Consider the following 24,779-nt stretch of genomic DNA (forward strand, 5'->3'; position numbering starts at 1 on the left):
TGTTCTCAGGTAGGTCTTCTCCACCATGACCTGTTAGCCAATGCTTAATAATTGCTGTGTATGTTCATTTATAGCCCACTGGATGCATTCAGAGTTTGAAATGTTATGCCTGTTATGGCCATGTATGCTGAATATAGAGAACAGCAGGAATACCCCATTACCATTCTTTAAGGAAACTAAAATTTCCAAGATTCTAAGGGTGTTAAGTACTATAGAACCATATAAGTTTTGCAAACTGTATAAGAGATTGGGTTCGTTGAGGTTTCAGTCATAGGGTCAGCATCTTTTCAACTGTTGAAAGTAAGCAAAAGCAGATATTGCATGATTGCTCTTAATGTTTAATGAAGAAACAGTGTCCTTCTTTCACAGATAATGTGCTTGCTTCTGAGACCTGCCACCAAGATTCACAACATGGATTTAAACTGATTTTAGGTAGCTCCAACAAAGTCAGTTTTTGACAGAACATTGAATCTCACTTGTTTGCTTCTTCTAGAATGGAGTCATCTGGAATACTGTACCAGTTCTGGGACACTATATTGCTAAAAAGATTGGAATAATTCTGAAATAAAGGTCAGAAGTCTATAAAATATGCTCTAAAATGAAGGAATACATAAGTTGGAGTTATTTTGCTCAGAAAAGAAGGCAGAATGTAATGTCTTCATCATTAAAGGCTTTTAAGAGTAGGCTGGAAAAAAAAAACATCTGTCAGAAATGACATGGTTGTAGATAATCCTGTCATGTGCAGGGGAATAGATTGGATGACTTCCCAAGAGTTTTTGCTGCTGTTAGGTTCTATTATAGACCAGATCCTGTCTGTTGTCAAGTGATACCTTGGGTTTGAGGAGAACCTGACAATATGGAGAAGCTTGCTGAGCCCTGAGCAGTTTTACATTGCATAATGGGCCCTGAAACTGTCCAACCCTACATGACTGCCCCTGCTGAGAGAGAAAGGACTGTACAGCTGGGAGAAGGCTTTTCACACAGAGTAATTTATTTCAAAGTACAAAGAAACATAGGAATGTAAAAATACCATTAAGAGGCCTTGATTTCTGGGAAGTCAGCAAAATAGTTGAGGCATTCTCACTTTATGAGATAGTGGAGAACATTCAGAAGATTTTTCTTACTTCTCTTCTTTAAAAAGGATTCTCTTGATTAGACAATGGGATTTTGACCTGACACCAGTGATCTGAATTACAATGGAGAATGAAATTATGTGAACACTTAACATATCCCATGTAAGGATATTATACCTTTTTTAATCATTTTGTAAGAAACATACATGGCAGCAGCAAGTAAATAAAAAAGTTTTTAAAATATTTTTTGCATCATTTTCATTTCCAGAATGATATAGTGCAGCTTTACTGATTTGTAACATCTTGTATGACAAACTTCGCTTTTTTTTAAACCATATATTTTAATTATCTAAGCATTTCAGATATTTTACTTTCAAACAGCAGCCCTGTCTCCTCTATGTACTTTCAATGATTACACAGACAAAGAAAATCCCTAACTTAGCTGTTAATTTTAACACTGCATTATTGCAAACAGCAGCCCTGGTTCAGTTTGAATTACTGAATGTTTTTCATTTAGGACAGCTATGGATACTGTTATTTTCTCTCTCTCTCTCTCACCAGCACACATACTACCATGTGGAGCACATTGCCATGTGTGTATTCCAAGCTCTCAGGCTCCATTGTGCATCCATGTGCAGCATTGTGTGAGCTCTATCCAAGCCAGAACAACAGCAGTGCCTGGTGCAGGCATCCCAGAATTAAAACTCTGCTGGATGGAGGTAGTGCCATACAAAGTCAGCATGGGCTTCAAAAATGGTGTGTTTGTGTCAGCTGAACTTCACATTAATTTTTAGCCTGTTTTTATATTTCAGAGTTTTCTGCTTCCATGCAATACTCTTCACTACTTCATTTATTACTCTTTTGATTTTTTTAAAGTAAAACAAGAAAACCAACAAAAATGTGAGAAGATCAGATTCCTTCTTAATATTCACATTGAAGACTGAGAAGCAGAGAACAAAGAAGATTTTTTACCAACTTGTCACCCTCCTACCACTGTGCCAACCTAACTCCAGGCAGAGTTCCAAAAATGATGAGTAAGAGTAAGAGTTTTTTCTGGTAAATGTAAATCTTCTGAACACAATCACATTCTGGTTGCACTCCCACTTCCCATGCACTGGAAGGAGATGGCATAGAAGCCAGAACATCTGCCCTTAGTCACTGGAGATTTATCAGATAATCTTCAGGGAGCAGACATGTTTGTTGCTCAGCTGCTTTTTGCCACCAGAGCTCCTGGAATTGACCCTTGGTCTAATAAAAGCAGGGGGAGGGGATTACTTCAAATTTGAAGCAAACCAAAAACAGGCTTCCTGTGACATGTGAGTTGTAAGAATGCAGCAAAGACTCCAAGAGGAACAAGCTGCATCACCACCCCCACCACAAAATTAAAGTATTGTCGTTAACTATGCACAGAACCCACTGAACTCAAAGCAGCTTTCCAAAACCAAACCATTCCTTTCTTAAGCAATCGCTGCAAATTGCAAAAGCAACAAATGTTTTAGCCACAAATGAAGGAGCCACTGCCTGTCCACAAAATTCTTATGAAATCTCCCACTTACTGAGGAAACATATGAAGACATTTGGTAGTGTGAAATTGGTGAAAGATCTATGCTTTCCAGGAGGAACTGAGATTTCTTTTTCTCGACAGAGGCGTAGGATGAAGAAAATGAATGAAAACCACACATTCCAGCTGTCAGAAAATTTGGAGATTTTTCTCCATTTTTGAAATTGGTGAGCAGTAGTACCCTTGGAGAAGCAGAGCTAAAAAGAAGTTTTTAAAAAAAATTGAAATTGATCATTGATTAGGGAATAGACATAGATGATACAATAAAAAAAAGTAGCACCACAGAAAGGTACCTGAAAGAAAACACACAAAATTCAGACATTATGACAAAACATCCTTACTACTACAACATAGGATTTATTTTCTGAAGCAATAGATTGCCAGGGACAAACCTCATTAGTATGGAGACCCTTTCTAAGATAGTGAGAGGACAAATCCCTTTTCACAATCTAAGTCAAAAACCTACCATTCTGACTTTTCTGGATTATCTCACTTCTGCTGTCAGAAGCAAACTCCCTGTTTGCTCCTTTGAGTAAATGAACTCTGTATGATCAGCTGCATTCTGGTAAAACCCCATCACCCACCAGCTCACAGGTGCCCAGGGTTGCTGAGGGCTGACACCAGCTCTCAGGAGCTCTACAAGGCTTGAGGCCATGTGGTGCAATTGTGCAGGAGATCTTTCTCCATTGCCAGGCTGGCTTATCATTCAAGATTAAATAGAAAACTCTCAGAACAGCAGGGCCCTGACTGCTGTAGAACAGGCAAAGGAGCTCTATAATATTCTGTTTTGAAAATGGAAGTTCATTACCAGGGACTTTCTCCTCTATGACAAGTTTGAAGATCTGAGTAACGGAGAACATTTGGTCATTGTACTTAACTCAAGAATGAAGTTCAAACTATTAAAGCTCAGACTAAATGCTAAGCAGCTGAATGTGCATTTAGGGATCTGAGCACACAGTCTGTCTATAAATCTCTGCAAAGGTGGTAGGGAGCAGCATGTCATGGCTATAAAATACTTTCAAAGATAGAAGTCCCCTCAAAGACATTTATTTGCACTGTGTTTTAGTGTAATTTTGGAGAATAGAAAGGAAATGCAGAAATGGGAAGCAAGCAAGAAAATGGAGAGAAATGGAAGTAAAAGCAAAGACAGTGTGAGAAAAATACATTAGAAGGAGATACAGAAGCAAGAAGGTGATAAGATGAAGTGCAAAAATTAATCTGAAAAGCCTTTCCAAAACAAGAGAGAAGTAGAAACACAATATAATGTGGAACAGATGAAGAGCAAAAAATGGAAAAAAATATTGGAAAAAATAACAAACAGTGGAATAAAAATAGAGTTATAAATGGAGACAGAAAGTAAATAAACATGTAAGGAAAGTAAGGAAAATGTTAATGAGGTATTTTTTCATAGTCTATTCTCCACAAAAAGGGTAAAGTTGTGTGAATTCAGGAATGTATGAATGATATACTCTGTATTTAGGACAACAGTGGCCAAGCTCCTGATTGAATGCATAGCAGAGATGCTAAATCACTTGGGTTTAAGGCAATAAACCAAGGAAAAACATTTTTTTCATCATACTTAGTGACAGCAGCAGCATCACTTCTCTTTCCAAAACAGGGAAGTTGAGTCCACAGGCTCTACAGTCTGGATCTGGGAGGGCTGGGTGTCTGTCAGTGCCTCACTAAAAGTGAACTCTGGTCTCTCTAAAGTCCAGGTATGAGACTGAACTGGATATTTATACTTTTTTACCTGAAGTGCCATTTGTTCCATGTGTCCATCTTTCTACATAATCCTGTGTTCCCCACTCCCACTAGAGAGAGGCAGCCCTTTCAAAGAGCCCTAAGCATCATTGTCCGGGTTGTGGCTCTGCAAAGCCCTGTCAAAGCAAAAGTTCTGCTCAGGAAGTATAAGATCCTTCCTGCCCTATGCATTTTTTTAATCTGCTCCAGAATATTCTGGAAGGAATACATTTTAGAGGCTGATTATGGGTCCAGCTCTGCTTTGGGCCTTATGAAAACCTTTCTGACTGCCTTGTGGAAGCTCTAATGGATTTTTAATCTTTACCTCTGTCAGCACTAAAATCACACCCACAGACTAAAAATAAAAATCTCAACCAGCTAAATTATATAGGCCTTTTTTGAAACATACTTTTAAGATTTGCATAATTTAGTGCTGTGGTTAGTAATAAACACGAAGAAACAGGACTCCATCTCAGGAACACCAAATCTTAATAAGGTGGTTGTTCAAATGACTACTTTTGTTTATGGAAATATAGCATTTTAAAAATAGAAAGTGGTTTGAGTTTTTGATCTTCTGTTTAAAAGGAAAAAATGTGATTCAATAGAATTAGTAACACTTGCAGCATATCAACCCACTCTCTCATACAAAAGCAATCTAGCAAAATGGATGTGGTTGGAAAATCTGGCCAGAATAACAACAACTAAATTCAGATCCACCCAAGGTTTGTAGGGGGGGCTACAAAAATTAGCATAATAGTTTCTTTATTGGGAAGTGAAGCCTTTGTGCTTGGGCTGCTTCCCAATTAAAGAGCTTTGCTTGAAGTGGGGTTTAATTTTAATAGAATATTTCCTTGCTGCATCTACTTTCATTTCAAATGATGCTAAGGTTACATTTTCTACTTGGTACTGCTGTCACCAAGTCCCTCCAGTGATTTTATTTACTGCAAGGGAGTGACAGTGAAAAAGGAGTATGCCAAGAATCATATGGTTTCCCAACATTTGACTCAAAAGAAATGACCTAAATTGTGTAAGGCCAAAGCAATGAAGAATTTAGCAGGAAAAAAACATTAATTGGAGTCCTTAGAAGAGTGAAGACCTGAATTCCTTCTCAACAAACTTCACATTAATGCCTTTTAACATCTTTCAAAAAAAACTAAAAGTCAGCTAAAAACAGTCTCTCCTAGATCAGAATGGAAAACAAATTAATAAAGTGACTACTACATTAATTTTTTTTTATGTTTGCAGACTATAAGTGGGGCAAGCACAGTTCTCTTGCACTTCAGGATTTAGGAAATGTATGGAACAAATATGTTTCTTAAGAATCTATGGTATTTAAGAGTGGCTTTTCTTGCTTAGGTGTGGCAGATTAGCTAATTTGTAAGCTGTTTTATATTATTCTTCCAGAGGCATGCTAGCCTGAAACCCCATATGAAATTACAATGTTATTTCCATGAAAACATTTTTTTGACACAAAAGCATTTTTTCACTAACATGTCAGTTACAAAACACAACTGCTTGAATTATCATAAAAACAAACCAAGATGCAGAAATAAATTCATTGAAATCCAGATCCACTGAGATTTAAAATTAATCCAAAAAATGTTGAAAAAATGATTACTACTGATATATAAACAAGTGAAGCAGGGCAAAAGCTAACAGTAGTTCTCAAAGCCTCATGGGATAAGGATGTGTACAGCATGAAGTTTGCAAGGGGTATTTAAAAATCAATATGACATTTTATGGATAAATAATATTTATTCAGGGAAATGAACAGATCAAGTGTTCTATGTTGAGAAGATGCATGAAAGAATTCAGTGCATTCTGAAGCTGCTGAAGAATTCATCTCCTAAGAAGATGATTATTAGCGGTCCAGGCATATATTAACACACATGTCCAAACATCCTCTCATGCACTCTTCAGATTTGCTCTAATATTTGACCACCCTCAAAAACTGGTACCGATTTCAGGTTTGTTATATCTCTGAGTAAAACATGACAGTTTAATATTTATATTTACATAGTCCAGAAGAGACAGAATCAAGACAAACACAAACCCAAGGTTTTCACCCCTGGGACAGATGCTATCCAAGAACTGCCAACTTTAAAAGTGATAGAAGAGTGTTGATGGATTGGGGATAAGGTCCAATCAAAAGAATTTTGTCTTATATGGATTCAGTTTTAGAAATTTCCTGGTTTTCCAATACTGTAAATCAGCCAAACAAACACATTGGAAAGATATCATAAAATATTTTTTTAGACTGCAGAAAAAGGTCTGCATGTTATCTTAATATATGTAGTTTGACAGATCATGGGCTTGATTCTCCCCTCATTTGCATGAATGTAACTCTGCTAATCTCACCAGAGTTACTTCAAACACCCATTTGTAAGGAAAAGTGGAATCCAGCTCTAAATCTGTGTGTGATATTAGCTCAGCAAAATATATAAATCAGAACAATTATTGGGCCTAGCCCCTAAGGTACCTGATTACACAGCAAGACATAACTGATTTATGAACGCTGAAATTAAACGTGGAAAGAAACCAGTCTGAAGTAATGTCAGAAAGAACTTTGCTGGAGTATATTCTCATCAGAAGAATTTAGAGAAAGGAAGTTTCTGCAATAACTGATTAGTTCATAAGCAAGATTTAAAAAATAACAGAATCATTCAACACACTCAAATTAATTTCTAAGTTTCTAAAGAACAATTCAGGCATAGTATTTGCTCACTGCTTATTACCCAAAATATAACAGACCCTGAACATGGGATGCGCCAATTCATCTGCTTGTGATCTGGAAATCCAAAATTCTTGTCTGAAAGCCATTCCTAATCTAATTCTACAAAAATACTTATGAAACTGAGTAACATTTGCCTAAAAAAAAAAATAAACTGGTTTAAATTAATGACATTTTCTCTGCATTATCAAAGTAGCTGCAATTTTTAATTATGTCAATCTATCACAAATCAAAAGAGCTTAACTATGAAAGGCTAAACTGAATGAGAAAATAGAGCATAGTCTCTCTTCAGTGAGGAAGGCCAAGGTTTAGTACCTAGAAAAATAGATGGTTGAGCCTCTGGGATAAATATCATTTAATTCTCAAAAGAAAGGAAGTAAAATTTAGAATACTACTGCCATTCAAATGCAGAATTATATATAAAAACATATATTTAAATTAATATTCATGCAGATATATGCACACATGTATAAATACATACACATGTATGTATGTATGTATCTGAATAGAAGGATACATTAATAAATTCAAAGCTGTGAAGAACCTTGGATTGAGAAAATCTAAAATGCAAAAGTAAACAGTGAAATCTCTCAAAATGAATAATTTTCCAGGACTTTATAGTGACAGATCAAAAACTAATTGAAGACATTGCATACACAAGCTCCTGGAACTCTGAAACAGATGAATGGGAAAACTTGCAAAAGAATTAAAGCTAAAAGACATAGCTGTATATTTTCCACTGCTCATATCCAACTCTTCTACCACAATTAATAAAATGTATTTCAAGCAATATTTTCTTGTTTTGAAATATTTTTTGTTCTCCTCTTCTTGCTAAGGAATATGTTCCATGTGTCAGCTTAGGTTCCTATTCCCAGTGGACACTAACTTCTGTCTTCTGAGCCCATGCAGAAGGGAGGGAAAGGAATCCCTTGTTTCAGAATCTTCCCTTCTATTGGAGAGTGCTAATTGTACAGAAATCCACTGAATTTTGGGGGGGAGGGTGGATGGGTGGATGGTTGATCTTGTTTTCATTTAAATGTTCCATATAATGAGCAGTATTTCTGCAAGAATTGAGCAGTGTTTTTTTCACAGATCCTCCTATAAGTGCTACTCTAAAAGAAATGTTCTAAGGTCCGTGACTTTTTGACCAAACCCTGCTAGGGCTAAGCTTTGCCTAAATTCAAATGGAAACAAAAGAGTCCACAGATACGTGTGAGTTTTCAACTGCTCAGGAATCCTGGTTTTACAGATTCTTGAAGAGCAGAGCCAAAAAAGTAGGGTTTACCAAAATATTACTTTCTAGTTCTGTTTGTTTTCTGCACAGTGTTTTTGTCATGTTATCATTATTTATGGTGTAGCAGTCAAGGAATTGTGCTGGTTTGTGATAGGTACAACACAGACAAGTGGAAAAATCTTCCTGTCCCTGAGGATTCACAGCTGAGCTGTCAGATCGGATGCTGCAGGTGAACAAAGCAGACAATGAAGCTCATGCTGGCTGGAAAAAGGAGAGAAATAAAAATAAAATGGGTTGAGCAGAAAAGCTGACTCTTTTATGAGCATACCATTGCCAAGCAGTTGTGACTTCTAGGCACAACAGCTGAGAAAAGAGCTTTAAGAGAGGACTAAACAATGCAGCAGATATTCCTATCAAACAATATGAGCTTTTTACTTTAGTTTACATTTGGGAGTAAATATTTTGACAGGTTTTCATGAGTGAAAAATGGGCCAATACCTCAGAAAAGAGCAATAAGACCTAACAGAAATGACCAACTTCAAGACCAGAACAAAGGGAAGCTGTCATTTTATAACCTTTCCCAGCTCTTCAAGGGACAATAAAAAAATTCTACATTCTTAGGACAAACTTCAGCTAAGGTAGACATATCCCCTATCTGACTCACGAGCATCCCTCATGTAAATTAGGGATTTATGAGCACTAACAGAGCCATGTTAGAAATCTGGAACTAACAGAACATAGAAATTCTATCACTAGAGTATTTCTAGATGTTAATTAACAGCACAAACCACTTGGATGTTAGAGCAGGAGTAGGAAAATTAGGGGAGAAGCCACACTGTGTATCTCTGATAAGGCCCACATTAGCAATATTTCAGATAAAGACTGAAGGCAAGAATTCAGGGAAGGATAGTCTTCATCAGCACTTGCAGAGAGAGCCAAAAATGATTCAGGTTAGAGGCTATGCATCAGGAATACTTTTTCCTATTATTCACAAGGAGAAATAAGTCTATTAAAAGTTAATGTGATGGGAAATTGGAAATTGTGCAGCAACTTCTGTGTAGTGAAACTCATCTTTTTTAAGTAAGTTCTGAAGGCAAAAAGGAATAAATCTTTATCAGATTGTGATGCCAGAAAGCCAAGATCTGTGGTTTGTACAGTAGCCCGCAGTCGTTGCACAGATGGACATTTGTTTGCAGAAGTGACACGAATGTTGGAAACGAATGGCAGTGGTCACATTCAGTTTGTTTACAGCAATGTAGCCTGGGAACAATTCATTTTCCTATAGAGTCTATCACTGCATAATTTCTTGCACGAACTGATACAGCACTGTCTCAAAATTTGCAAAGGTTTCACTCCCCTGCTATTCTCATCGCTCCAGGAGTGCAGAAGAGAATGTAAACCCAGAGCTTTCCTTTCCCCAAATTCTACTACAGAAGAGCAGATTCCCCTTTGAATTTCAAAAAAATGGCACTCTGGGGCCCTGAGACCGGAGGTGAGCATAGAGTTACACCAGTAAACCTGCTTGAGGTTGTCAGACTACTAAAGCCTTACATTTTTGTGGTGAAGCATTTTCAGATACAGCCAGGATGAAATAGTCTCATGAGACAAGATTTAATATCGATGGTTCACAAAAAAATACCTAAATGAAGCCAAACTCCTGTACAGAAAAGGCCCCAACTGAAGTTTGGCCAAAGCAGGAAATGCCTGTAAGGAAACACACACGCACTAAAAACAGCATCCCCAGGCCCTCAGCAAGAGCTGCGCTGGGGGCAGGAGAGCACAGCCAGCTGCAAGATCACCCTGGGGCTGACCCAGAGCCCACAGCACCACTCCAGAGGAAGCTGGCAAGGAGAGGGTTACACACATTCCCAACAGCTAAAATGCAACTGCGCCAAGAGAGGAGCAATACTCTTTTTGTGACCCTGTTACTCTCTGGTCAAATATACAGAACGGGCTGTATTTTAAAAGAAAACCCACCACTGCTGCCTGAGGTACCACTATCATGACTTAATCAGACGGAGGTCTGAAATTAACATGGGTTGAATATACCAGTTCTTACTGCAGAAATTACAGAAGCTCATGGCATAGTCTTGGGGAGGGTCTTGTCACCCTTCAAACACCAGCCCTATGCCATCACCCACGCCCTGCATACAGGACATGAGGCCCAGGGAGCTGAGGTGACCTCGCCACAGCTGCTCAGAGGGCCCTGGGGCTCCAGCTACTGCTCCCTAGGACTGGCTGAGCTTTCTTATATTCCAGCCCCAGCAACATCTAATTCTTCCAAAATCTTCAGCGTACTATCCTATTTGTTACAGTGGCACCTGCTGGCAACAGCACAGGCAGAAGCTGATTTCTTACTGTTGGGCTAAGCAGATAAGTTTAATTATGACTCAAGGTGTGCAGTATTTCATTTCTCTCTCTCTCACCCTCTCACCCTCTCTTTGGGTCTAATATAACACATTATACAGAACACAAGGAGGCTTGTTAGATTACTGTTGGAAGATGCAAGAATTGGTTAATTTTGCACCGTTTCTCCCTGTCATTATAATCTTTGCCACAAGAATGGCTACATTCTGCAAAATGTTCTGTTCCCAGTGCAGTCATTGTCATGTGAATAAGCTATCACAGAATCCTAATGCCTGAGATGTTTTATTCTTATGTTCATGACATTTGTATTTCAGTGACAAAAGCTTCAGCAAGGAAAGGGAATGGAAGAAATTTAATCCAGTCTCTTGATCATTTTTAAATTCTAATTTTATGGTCTTTTCTTTTCTAGACACTGCAGCACAGTTTCCTCAAATGTAAGAAGTCTGTATTTAGAGTAAGAATGAACTGATGAAATCAAACCTCTGGGATGTTTGTATTTTAATGGTTTCTGCATTAAAGACACCGTATCAGTGCAAATTGCTGATAGAAAAGGTGAAAACCAAGGAATACTTACTAGTCATTTTTTGCTGCTTAGGAGTGCATGTGTTCTGTGAAAACTCTGATGAGCTGGAGCTTCTATTACACCAGTATATAATAAAAGATCAATTATTTTCAGACATTGATAGTAGCTGATGGAATAGTTGGAAATAATATCAGAGGTAATCAGGCCAGGAAGAACATCCTGAATCATTCTGAAAGTGCTGCAATGCAACATTCAGGATGCTCTTCTGGATGCTCTTTGCCTTTTTCAGTGTCAAAAATTACCTTTGATTTTAATGGGAGCAGGTTCAGGACCTGAGTCCAAAATCTCCTATCCAGTTAAACTCTTTTTGTCAAGCCACTCTGAAATGGCTTCCATGAGTAACAGTTTAGACAATATAGTTCTATTTTCCCTCTCCATCTCAAATTTTTTAATCTTATCTTGCTGATTCTGCTGTATCTGTAAATTATAACATTTAGCAGGCAATTCTGTAGGGCTTCCCTAGCACACATATCAAGGGCTAAATTACTATGACAGAGCAAACAAAACATTCAGATCAGCAGGAGGAGGAAGGGATTCTGGTGAGGTTTTTTCCCAGACATGGGTACAAAATAATTGTTCTTCCTATGGCGTGACCATAAAAATGTGTCTGAGCTGTCAAAATGGTATTCAGATGGCTGACTGTCAAAGACCTGCTACAGCATCAAAACTGGAGATTTTAATTGCATTCAGACATCACACTGGAAGGCCATGAGAGCATTTTTGCCCTTCTTTTTCCTCTTACATACACATGTTCTTTTAAAGTGTAAGCTTATATATTTATACGTATTTTCACTGCTTCAAAATTGTATAATATTTTAATCTGTCTGCATGTCATGTAATAATACCCCTGTCGCTCTCTCTCTTTTTAAATAAATGTTTGCAGATTCCACTTTTGATACCAGAACTGCAAGGCCTCATTATTTCTTATTTCCAGAGGTTACAGGGTTTTAATGTTAAAATGTAATCTTTTAGATAGTTTCATTTGCCTAGCCTAACCTCCATGATCAAATAAGTACCTTTTTTACTTTTCAAAATACTAGGATCTCAGGACCCATGCATTCTCTTAATCATTACTCAATTTCTTTCATCCATGTTCCTTTTTTCCCTACACTCATAACAAGACTGCAGCTCAGACCTGCAAGATCTGAACTCTAGTGCATATTTTTAAAGTCATGGTTCTATAGATACTGTATTTTTTTGATTTTAGTTCACAGGTAACCTACTTAAAGATATCTAGATATGTATTTTAAATTCTTAGATAAAATGTTCAAGTAGTTGATTTTAACTTGCAATAACAAAGAATTCAGAAGAGAAAATCCATAGGGAACAACCTAACAAGTACATGGTTATACTTTTCTACCTATTTTAGAGGAATTCATTTTTCTGGGAATCTCCCTGTTTTCATGCACTGCCTTTTTGCTTTCAGTTTTCCTTTGATATTTTTCTTTATAGTGAAAAAAAAAAATAAAACAGGGACTTAACGTTAACTAGAGAAAAACCACTTGTTTTTTACCCTGAATATTAAATTTTTTGGTCAAAAATGTATGCTGGGGAGAATAGCTTTTATTCCCACTGTGGATGTAACCAGCCTGTACTAGAAACCTTCCTATTCCTCATTACTAAAATTAAGTTTTCAAAGGGAAAAAAGAATTAACAAGACCTGGTGTTTCCTTAATAATTTTACCTTACACAGGGACAACTTTTAAAACAGATTGTCTATATTTACAGGCTTTGCTGCAACACTGCCAACTCCAGCAGCTGTGATGGAGCTGTGTGCTGTGGAGGCCCTCAGATCTCAAATCTACCTCGATAGGATACAGCAATAACAGATAACAGAGGAAACAAGCTTTGCCTTCTTTATATGGCACCTTGTAAAGCAACAAAAAACAAGCTTTCATTTTGAATGGAACACTTTCTCTATGAGGTTTGGGAAGAATGCATGAAGGAGTTCCCTGGCCTCCCACTTCCCTGTTCAGCAGGCACAAACTACATTCCAAATCTGAGCACCACAAAAATTATCTTCCAGTTATGGGCTATTCTGAGGTCCACCAGAGAAATGAGGTGGTAAACCGTCCGCTCAAAGAGAAGCAGGAACCTGTGTGCCAGTCTCTGGTTTTTGTTCTCTTTCAGCTTGGCAGTAATCACTGAGTGCTACTCCAGACAGCCTAAACAGAAAATATAGGAGTGCAGGGCAGATCATGAACTTAGAATGGTGCAATACTCGCTGAAAATTAATCCAAGACGGGCACTGCATTTTTTTCAGGGGGAATTTGGGAGAGCAAATAGTGCAGGGAACACATCTAAGAACAACATGTAAACTCCTTACCCCTTTTCTAATGGCTCATTCAATAATTTTTTATTCCATCTTGCTATTAACTCAGTCTTTAGGAGGAAAGACCTCTAGAACTGCATGGTATTTGCCATTAAAGTAGTGCATATATTTTTTCCCTAAACAAACTAAGCATAATGTGACTGTTCCACATAACCTACCTGAGATAAGAAAATATCCTGCTAAAAATCAATGTACAAGACAGAGAAATATGAACATCTTTTGCATTACAAGAGTATCCATTTTGATTCATTTAATAGTTCTCTTTTTTCTCTGTTTTGTCATATAACGTTATTTGTTACCTACATGGGTGCCTACCTTTTCTAAACTTAGGAGTCAGTACATATTATAAGGTTAAAAAAATTGCAAGTCAGTCTTCTTCAGGTGATGCAGCTATTTTAAAACGTAATTTAAAAAAATTGCGCTTGGATTATTTTCCTTACTGTGTCTGGGCCTTTCATGCGCATTCGATCCATGTTTTCAAGTTTTCTTCTATATTCATGAAGCCCAGAAACTCAATTTTATTTTGAAATGAATGCTAAGATTATCAGATGATAATTGATTCCAAGGACTAGACTTCGAGTAAAATACCACTATCATGAGACTTCTGATAAAATCACTGCAGTTGGCAACAACTGAAGAGTCAGGCATAGAATATCACTTTTTAAGCTCCTTATTATATATATTAAAAAAAAAAAACAGCACCACAAGTAATAACAAATATTTCACCATGATCTTCCTATTTATTCAGTTAAACTAACAATACCTCCATCTGGTGACTACCTCCATCTGTGCCTCCCAACCTATTAACACCTCAACAATATGCAAGAAGGCAGATGTCCTTGATTTATAGGCATAGTACAGAGAACACTGGCTCCAGCTATGTACACATCAGTGAAATACAGATGATAATAATACTCCTACCAAAAGACTGAGAGAGTAAATTAATTTTTTTCAAAACACATGGCAATTTTTGCATAAAAGATGTTTAAAGTAGAATTTAATGTTCTATAGACACATATTAAAGCAATATGAAAAAAAATATTCTCTTTGCATTCTTTTTGGTTAAGTGCTAGAGCAAAGATGGTGTGATATGGTTCCAATTTTTGGTCCAGCTTCTCCCAAATATTCATTCCTTTGTCAGCTTCAGAAGAAACTTCAAGTATCCAAAAATATAATTTCCTATATCAACAATCTAAGGTTTAAAAAGCAAATTTTATGCAAGTATATAAGCAACCAGGGACAATGTTTTTCTTCTTCAGCTTGTATTGATCTTCATTGGGAACTGAGAGTATTCTCACATTACTATGCCTGAAACAAAGGAGGCCAGAGGAAGGGGAAAAGGAAGGCAACCAAAAAGCCATTAAAGAGATTATTAAAAAAAAAAAAAAAGAAAAAAAAAAAAAACACAAACCAAAGCCAAAAACAAATAAATGAGACAGAAAAGCAGAAGTAAATAAAACCAGAAAAATTGAAAAAAATAGAAAAAAAAAAAAGAAGAAGCAAAATGAAGCAAAGGAGATAACAAAAAAAAGCAAAAGTCAGTATTGTCATTAAAAAATTGTCAGGGACTGTCAGTAAAAAAAAATTGAACAAATGGAAAAAAAAGGAAAGCAGAGAAGAGAACAACACAGGACTGTCAGGACAAAACCATGAAGACTAGAATAATAAGGGTGATAAATAATATTTTTCCCCTTTTAATTTCTGTCAAAGAAGTTACTACAAACAGCATATTGCACAATGATGTAGTGATAAATATCAAAGGTTGAATCACATTTGCAGGAAATCTAAAATGTGAGTCAATTCCTTTGTTCAGGACAAAATGGTAAGAACAAGTATCTACCATGTTGTCACAAAAAGAACTACATAAGTTCTATAATTTATCACTGTTCACAACTTAATTCAAGGTAGAAAATAGCATCCAGTGTGTATTTTGGTAGAGAATGTTTAACTTAACAACAGTTTTTTGGGGGTTTCTGGTGGGACATGTTCTATTATTTTAATTTTCATTTACTTTCTTTTCTTTCACACCACCAAAAGACAGCCTCACTGACTGATTTGGCAAGCTTTCGCATTTACAATCCTCTCAGGAGAGCTTGCACACCACTATCCCAGAAAAGCAGGTAACAAGACACTAACCAGGTCAACAGTAGTGGGACACTAAGGGAGAAAATCTTGCTAAAGTTGGAAGGGATGTGGGTTTTCTCACAGGGTTCTGAGAGAGCTGTGCCTTCATTTTATCAGAGATTAAGCAGGTACTTCTCTTCCCTCTTCTTGCTTTAATGTCATGCACTTTTCCTACTCCACTCTCCAGATCCACTGCTTTCCCAGTACAGCCAGACTCTGAAAAGAACATGTATAATTGAGCTCATACTTGAGCAACTTGATTAACTTCTAGACTGTGGGAGAGTAGTGGATATTGTCTGCCTGGACCTCAGTAAGGCTTTTGACCCTGTCTGCCATAAGACCCTCAGAGATTAGGTGATGAAGTATGGGCTTGAAATAGCAGACAATGAGGTGAATTGAAAACGGATGAATATCCAGGCTCAGTGACACAAAGTTTGGTTGGATGCCAATAAATGGGATTGTAACCTGGGGTCAGTACTGCATCCAGTCCTCTTCAACATCTTCATTAATGGTCTGGATGATGGGGCAGTGTACCTTAGGCAAGTTTATTGATGAAACAAATTTGTGAAGAGTGTTTGATATGCCAGAGGTTCCTGTCAGCCATCAAGGACTTAAAAAGGCTGACAGGAACCTCATGGAGTTCAAGAATGGAAAGTGCAAAGTCCTGCACCTATGGAGGAATAAATCCAGGCACTGGTACATCCTGGGGACCACACAACTAGAAAGCAGTTTGTAAAAAACCTGCATCTCCTGGTGGACACCAAGTTGAATATGAGCCAGCATTGTACTCTTGCGGCAAACAAGATGTGTGCTATCCTGGAGCGCATTAGACAAAGCATTACCAGGAGGTCAAGGCAGGTGATTCTTTCCCCTTTCTAGTCTCCTATGCAGACCTGATGACTCCATGGCAGCAGTGCCAGGTCCCTTCCCAGACTCCCCAGCTCAAGAGACACATGGACATCCTGGACATACTGGACACACTGGCCTTACCAGCTAAGGGCCATGAAGATGTTTATGACTCAAGCATAGCTCCACTAAGGCAAAGCTAGGAGAGATGCAGCAGTTCTGCCTGGAGAAGGGAAGGATTGTGGGCAACCTTATCAAAGTATAAAAATACCTGAAGGGACAGAGAGGACATGCCCAGGCTCTCCTCAGTGGTGGCCAATGGCAGCAGCAGAGGCACACACTGAAACACAGAAGGCTCGCTCTGAACATCATGGAAGGGTTTTCCACTGTAAGGGTGACTGAGCACTTGCACAAGTTGCCCAAGAAGATTGTGTAGTTTCCCTCCTTCAAAAGCAACCTGAACACGGTCCTGGACAATGAGCCATATGTGACCCTGTTTGAGCATGATAGTTGGACCAGCTGATCTCCAGAGGTTCCTTCCTACTTTAACCATTTTGTGATTGTGTGGTTCTGTGCAAATTTTTTTCATTTTTCCTTTTTTCCCCCCAACTTTCTTCCTCAATAGCAATAAATGTCTTCTTTACCTTGCCTATCTTGACATTAGCTACAGCCTCCAAATTACTAAGCAACTTTACTCTAAAGGTAAAAAACACGCTCCAAAGAAAACAATTATTTACAAGTGTTATCTCTTAGAGAGAAGTTATTTAATTCTGGATGTCACTTCTTGTTTTATTCTAAATCCAAGAGATTTGGGACCTCCCAAAGGAAATCTGCTTCAGAGGCCAATCAGCTTTCACATCTTCTTTCTCCCTGCCTATATTCTGTCTCAGGTTTAGTCTCCATTTAGGCTGTTGCACTCACAAATGGCTTCAGTGATGCTCTGCATTAGTCCTGTTTTACCTGTATGAGTCAGATTTCAGCACAGTAAGCACTCCATGTGTGGGCCCTCTGGTTTACAGTACTTAGGAAAATGGGACTTCAATCTAAATTTATTAAAGTAATATGTGACATTAAAACAGTTATATTGGTTTTTCTCTAAATTAATGCTGTTCAAATATAAAAATACTGTAAAATTACAGTAAATTTTCTGAAGAAGGCATAAAGCCAGTGATCTTGTATGCTAACAGTTTATAGATTCTATAGGACCTTTGAGCCCTCTGTTTCATTATGGTAAAACTATATTTTAAACACAAGTTCTGTCTCTTAGATATGTTTTAATTTTAACATGGAAGATATGGGCTATGACCTTGTGGCATTCCAACAGTTGGATGTTCCTAAAGCAAAAGGTCGGCCTACTAACAAACTGCCTAATAAAATATTTTTAGGGAACCAAGTCAACCATGAAGGCAGGATGCAAAAAAAAAAATTACCTCTTGGACTACGAACCTAAAAGTAATACTAGAAAAAAAAAAACATAATAAGAATTAAAAAAAAAAAAATTGAAGTGGTAAATTGTGAAGATCCAGTTCCCTTTGTCACAAAACACAGAACCTACTTTATACATATTTCTAATTGATTCTGTTTTAATTGGACAATTGCCATTGTCCTCATATTCAAAATTCCGTATTTCAGTATTTCAAAGATTGACTGCTGCTGTCTTGCACGCTCCCCCATTCTTTCATAGGGCACTTTCAAAGGTGGTCAGCTTTGACATGTGCATCATTAGACAGAAGAGGGGAAGCAAGGTATCAATATCAGAAATGAGCAATAGCAAGAAAAGAGTGTGGCACGAAAAGAAAATATTAGAAAGAGTTTGGCGTCCTGAAGTTAAAAAAAAAAAAAACTAAACCCCAGAAAACCCCACAAAACCACAATTTGGAATGACAGAATCTTATCTAAAGAAACAAAAATTAAAATCTTCCCTCACTGGCCAGTTTTATCAAAGAAATAGCATGAGAAAGAATGCTTATACAAACTTCGATGAGAGTACCTCAAGTAAGAATTCTGGGTGTGAGATTTAATGATCTTGCCTACCTTTTGACTATGACTATAGAAATAAAGTACAGTTCAGTGACAGGTAAAACTACAGTAAAAAACTATATATCCCATCTTATCCAGCTCATAAATATCTTCTTCAGAACAAAATGCAGTATTTCCATTTTTAAGAGAAATGGTGATTTTTGGGAAGTAAATAAAAATTAGCATCAGACTCATGTTAGAAACCTAAGGTCCAGCCTCAGCTACAAAGCAACCAGAGAACTTCAGGCAGAAGTTCTGTACAGTCTGCTTCTTTTAGGACCCCACTGTTTTTGTATACTAGTCATGGGATTTCCATAAATGCCCAGGATTTGTCTCATACTGTTTCTAGAGACAATAATACAACTCTCATTAATTTTAAAGCAGACAAGCTAAATCAATTCTAAGAGCTTTTAAAAATCTTCTCCTAAAGGTTTTATATGACTTTCTCCTGCCACTTAAATTATACCAGGCATCACAAGAATCTCAGGCTGCATTCAATAATTTGTTTGATGTAGTGGTTACTCTGTTTATTTAAAAATAACAGCTAAATTCCCAAATGAAATAAAAAGTTTAACTGGTTCTTTAGCTTTTATTGAATTCTTCTTAGGATGTCAAATCCTGTTGTTTGAAGTTCCGCAGGATCAATGCACAGTATTTTCCTAATTTTTTTTTTCCAGTCTGCTTGGGTTCTCACTCACAAAATTTCACTTCCAGGTTCAACTTCACTTAAACATTCTGGGTGAATTTCAGCCAAGTCTGCTAACTGTGATCTAGTTTATGTTAAAGTCAGCCCATAAACTGCTCAGAACAGGTCCGGGATTCTTTTGAAACTGGGCCTAAGGTCTCTGTAAAAGCAAGCTCAAGAAAATGTTTTGATGAGCAGAGGTTCAATATTCCATAGTCTATAATGAAACCTGAAACAAACAAAATTCCAATTTGTTTGGGGCTTCATACTAAGAGTGTTGTATTGCTCTGTCAGACTGATGATATTCTGCCACAATTTTAACAGTGAAAGATTTTTCTTCCCATAATTTCCCCCAAACCCCTTGGCTGCTGGAAACAGTAATGTATTACCATGGATACAAATTACAGTGTGGGGTATGAGGAAGAGAGTGGAGGTTATAGTGTATAAAGAGATTTCTTTGGAGTCGGCATTTGAAGCAGGAAATCAGACGGCACAAGATTTTTCTTTAATTTAAATACATCCAGATCATAGAAATACTAATTTCAAGTAGATGAGCTAAAATAAATTGCATTTGAATTTGTGTGTCTTTTGTAGTGACATTTCTGTTTGGGAAAGCAAAGTGAAAACCTTCATATATTTATGTGATTTAGTTTAATGAAGAGCAATTTTAAAATTAGTCACCTGATTGTTGCTATTTTTTCCTTTCAGCTGGAAAGAGAAAAAACTGGCGACTTGTCCACCACTGAAATTGTCAGGCTTACATACCTCTGCTTTGTCCATGGCAGAGTGCAAACATGCTCAGGTGCTTCACTGTTTTGAAAACAGAGCCAGCCCTCACTTCACCATCACCATATGCAGCAGTGAAAAAGAAGCCAAAAAGGGCAATCTGACTACCAAGTACAAAGTATAAAGAGAAGAAGTGGCATACTTTCCAGAGAAGCAGCTTGGCCCTCTTGTAAAAGATCTGGCCCTTCTAAAGGTGTGGACAAGTAACAAGAGAGCCAGAATTGTTTTCCCTGGGCTAGTGGTTTCCACTGAGATTCCTCAAACCAATTTATTGAAATAACATCACAGAATAATCCCAAGTAAAATCTATAGGAATGAAATGGTAAAATTCCACAAAAGTTTTCCAGAAAAGCTTTACTACTTGGAAAGAGAAAATTTAAAAATGACATCTTTTTTATACACTTGAATTCTTTATTCTCTCTAAATATATAGGAGTTACCAAAATATTTTTCTCCTATATTGTCTAAGCTAGTTCAACCCTATGAAAATATTATTTTCTGCCCCTCCTATAGGTGAGTTTTTAAAGTGATCACAGAAAAGGGTGGTGCAGAGTCCAAAGAAAATGCAAGGATCATGTGACTCGTTCTGCCACAGTAAAATATCTATAATAAAATATTTGAACGCAATTAAAATATATCATGTTTAGAGTTGTGGCACAATTCTTTCTGTTAGGGATGCTAAAATATAAATCCTAAAGAGAGAAGCCAATTAATATCCAGAAAAGGCCCAGCTGTGCTCCAGCTGGTGACAAGGCCTGCCCCCAGCTTCATGACAAGGCCTGCCCCAGCTTCATTATTCTGGGACAGAATCTGTCCCAGAATAATTTGCAGCAAATGAAGTGATCGAAAATAGAAGGGTTAACAGGTTTATTTTAGAATTAACTTTTAGTTCGGTGAATATTAATATGTCAAGCTGAGCACTAAGTAGAGGTCAGTGCTAAAAGACCACCACACTAATCATGGGAATGTGCTGGAGCAGACATTGATGTGTTGCAGCAAATGTTTCTGGAGGAAAGCAGAGTGTGGTTTCTCCCCAGCTGTTGGCCCAGGGAAGCTCCCAAGCCCTGCTGCTGCATCGCCAGCACTTTTCCTCCCAGGCTTTTCCTCCCAGTCCCTCCTCACAGGCTGCCTTCTTCCCTGTAAAAGCATCCTGGATTTCACGAACACCAGTGTCCTGCCACTGTCCTCGTGAGAGCCAAGGGTCCTGTTCTCCATTAAAGAAAAACATGCAGCTTCCAACTATCTTTAGGAAATAGTGAATGATATTTTTTTAAAAAACAGGATAAAGTATCTTTTCTGCATTTTATTTTCTGCATCATATTTTATGTGACTTTTCATGCCAGTTAGTCCTTGACAGGACAATATTTAAAGAATAAGGAGCCATAACTGAGTTCAGAATATGAGACAGCAAGACCTAAATAAACAACATCCACAAAATGAGGAAGAGGATTCCCAAATCCTGAAACCAGACAACTCTGCTGCAAGGAAAAACACTTCTACTTTTTCATTAAAGAGACACAGCTCTGTCACAGACCTTAAAGCTGTGTTTGTGAGGGATACAATACACTTTTATTAAGGGAATTAATTTTCTTTGTTACTTACACAACACAGCAGACCAGAATTTTTCTCAGTGCACCAGCTGCTTCCTCATGATATAGCCAGCTGCAACATGCAGCCCATGCACTGATCAGCAGCTCCCCAACTAAAGCTGTGTTGTAAAGGGAAGAGGTGAGATGGATGGTGCTACTGAGTCCAAAAAGTTTGGAAGGCACAGCATCATTCACAGCCAAATCAGACTCCTGTGCCTCAGTTCTGTTCAGATCAGAGGATGCAGATTTACTCTACAATTTTATGGAATAATTTCCAAATTTGAGAATTCCTTATGTCTCACTGTATCTCCTGAACAGCTCCTCAGTCATCTCTTTGGCACCTGAAACATCCACACCAGGAGAAAGGGAGCGGTGAGGGGTGAAATATTTCAGTCAAGAAGGATTGAGAGGACCCAGGGAGCTACATTCCCGTCAGCCTTAGGTAAGTGCTGGGGAAAGTCATGGAGCAGATAATCTTGAATCCCACCCATGACACATGCAGGACAGCCATGGCATCAGGCACAGCCAGCCCTGGTTTGCAAATGGCAGGTCCTGCTTGACCAACCTGATCTCCTTCTGTGACAAAATGACCCACTCAGTGGATGAGGGAAAGGCTGCGGACACTGTCTCTACCTGGACTTCAGGAAAGCCTTTGACACAGCTCACCACACCATTCTCCTGAAGAAATTGGCTGCTCATGGCCTGGAAGGGTGCCCTGCTTACTGTGTAAAGAAATGACTGAATGGCCAGTCCCAGACAGTGGTGGTGCCAGCTGGCAAGCAGCCACAAGTGGTGTTGTCATGGCTCAGTGTTGGGTCCAGTCCTGTTAATTTTCTTTGTCAGTCATCTGGGCAAGAGGGTCAAGTGCACCCTCAGTCAGTTTGCATGTGACACCAAGTTCTGTGGGAGTGTTGATCTGCTGGAGGGCAGGACAGGTCTGCAGAGGATCTGGATGGGTTGGATTGATGGGCTAAGACCACTTGTATGATGTTCAACAAGATCAAGTGCTGGGCCCTGAACTGGGGTCACACCCGCCCTATGCAGAGCTCCATAGTGACTGCGAATATTCTCAGCAGTGTAGAAGCTGGGGGTGCGGGTCAACAGCAGCTGAACATGAGCCAGAGTATGCCCAAGTGACCAAGACAGCCAATGGCATCCTGGATCATACCAGAAATAGCATGGCCAGCAGGACCAGGGCAGGGATTGTCCTCCTGTTCTGGGCACTGGTGAGGCCACACATCAAATCCTGTGCTCAGTTTGTCCCATGTAAAAATCAATACGACAAGAGGAAATGGCCTCAAATTACACCAGGGGAGGTTTAGACTGGATATTAGGAATACTTTCTTCACAGAAAGGGTTGTCAAGAATTGGAACAGGTTGCTCAGGGAAGTGGTAGAGCCAGCATGCCTGGAGGAATTTAAAAGATATGTAGACATGGCACTTAGGGACATGGTTAATGGTGGACTTAGTTTTAGTTTAATGGCTGGAGTCAATGATCTTAAAGGTCCTTTTCAATGCAAATGGTTCCATGATTCTTAGTGTAGCAATGAAATTTGAAAAAATACGTAAATCTGCAAATTGCTCACACAGAGGTGTAATATCAGAAATACCTAATGTTTTCTTTGACACTCAAACTGCCTGCTCTGAGTTGGCTGCATTGTTGTAAGATATTGCTACAAAACACTATAAAATATTTTCACTTTCATGAGCATACACACTGTCTCCAATGTGCCTTAAAATTGCAAAAGGGGAAAAAATAAATGCTTTTACTATCACAACTCTTAATTTTCATCTTAAAAAATCAGCAAGATTATAACTTATCCCTTTTTCCTGGGGTCATTTATTGGTGTTATCTCCATCCCTGGGGGATGAAGGATTCCTAGTCTGTATTCTGCAAAACAGAGGTGCACGATAAGCCTAAAAATGCAGGACCACTATAGGGTAGTCACCAGAATTGAGAACAGCAGCATATTCATTTAAAGAAATCTCTTTCATCCATAATACCCTAATATACAGAGCAGAAGTTTGGAGGTAAGACTCTTAGCTTTAAATAGATTTACACAGTTTACACAGCTTGCTAAGGCTTGGGGATCCTCCAAAGCTGCAGGTTTCTTCTGACTGCTGCAGACAGCTTTTAATGAAACCTGTGAAAGACACAGATATGGAGGCTGACAACCACCAAGAGGCAAAAGGATAGAAAGCAGAACCTGCATCTGCAAAGAGTCACGCCTCCAGAAACACGGACACATAGCACAAGAGCAGCTATATTGATTATCAGATAGCATTTGACACCGTAAACAGATAAGCTCTTAGGCCAAAGTTGTTGGTTATCACGTATGTATCACTGCACACTACTTTAGCTTTAATAGTCCCTCTGACAGAGAGATGGAGTGAGGCAGACAATCAGGTGATTTTCAAAGACAGAGGGAAAGGTTCTAACCTCTAACACAGTTGACAACATTGTTCAAATCTTTCCTGAAAAATCAAAAAAACCCCAAAAAACCAAGAAAAACCACCAACCCAAAATCAAAAAACCCAACAACTATGAAACCTTACAAGCCATCCCTCAGAAAATAACTGATTCCAAATGCAAAATCCTTTTGAATGAACAGTGGAGGCTACCCCAGCATATACGAAGGGAAATAAGAAAGCAATTAAGACTCCTTTGTTAAAGAATTTTTAACCTGTCAGCAATACTTGCCTTTTGTTCTTCAATCTTTTAGGTTAATAAAATCAAGGCCAGTTTCCTTAGAGATGCTGAAGCTATTAGGTATCAGTAAAATGTACCACAGGGACCCGGTAGGAAAAAAATGCATTTAATTGAGTGTTCAGAGCCAGAGCCACCCACTGTAAGTATATCCTGGCAATTGAGATGTTATTATTGCCAAGGCTCTACCATATGATGATATAAAAGCATCTTTTCTGAGTGAGAACACTGAACCCGTGGGTGAAAAGATGGCTGCAATCCTTAAAAAGAAGGTCTGAAAGTCTTCTTTTGCATTTTGTCATTGCCATCCACAAGAACCAGTAGTGCCATTAATAGGATTACATTTCTAACGAATTCATAAGTGAATCTAGCAAAAATTACTTTTTAGAATGAGAGATATTCA

General features: G+C 38.2%; 1 long non-coding RNA gene across 1 annotated transcript in view; it reads right to left on the reverse strand.

Moving 5' to 3' along the window:
• Positions 1 to 24,519, reverse strand: part of LOC141725392 (uncharacterized) — a 51,878-nt gene extending 27,359 nt beyond the window's left edge. The window contains exon 1 of the long non-coding RNA XR_012577253.1: positions 24,371 to 24,519. This is a non-coding gene — a long non-coding RNA (uncharacterized LOC141725392). The remainder of the gene's footprint in view (positions 1 to 24,370) is intronic.
• Between the last annotated feature and the right edge of the window lie 260 nt (positions 24,520 to 24,779).

The sequence above is a fragment of the Zonotrichia albicollis genome, chromosome 1 (assembly GCF_047830755.1).
Source record: "Zonotrichia albicollis isolate bZonAlb1 chromosome 1, bZonAlb1.hap1, whole genome shotgun sequence".
Taxonomy (NCBI): Eukaryota; Metazoa; Chordata; class Aves; order Passeriformes; family Passerellidae; genus Zonotrichia; species Zonotrichia albicollis.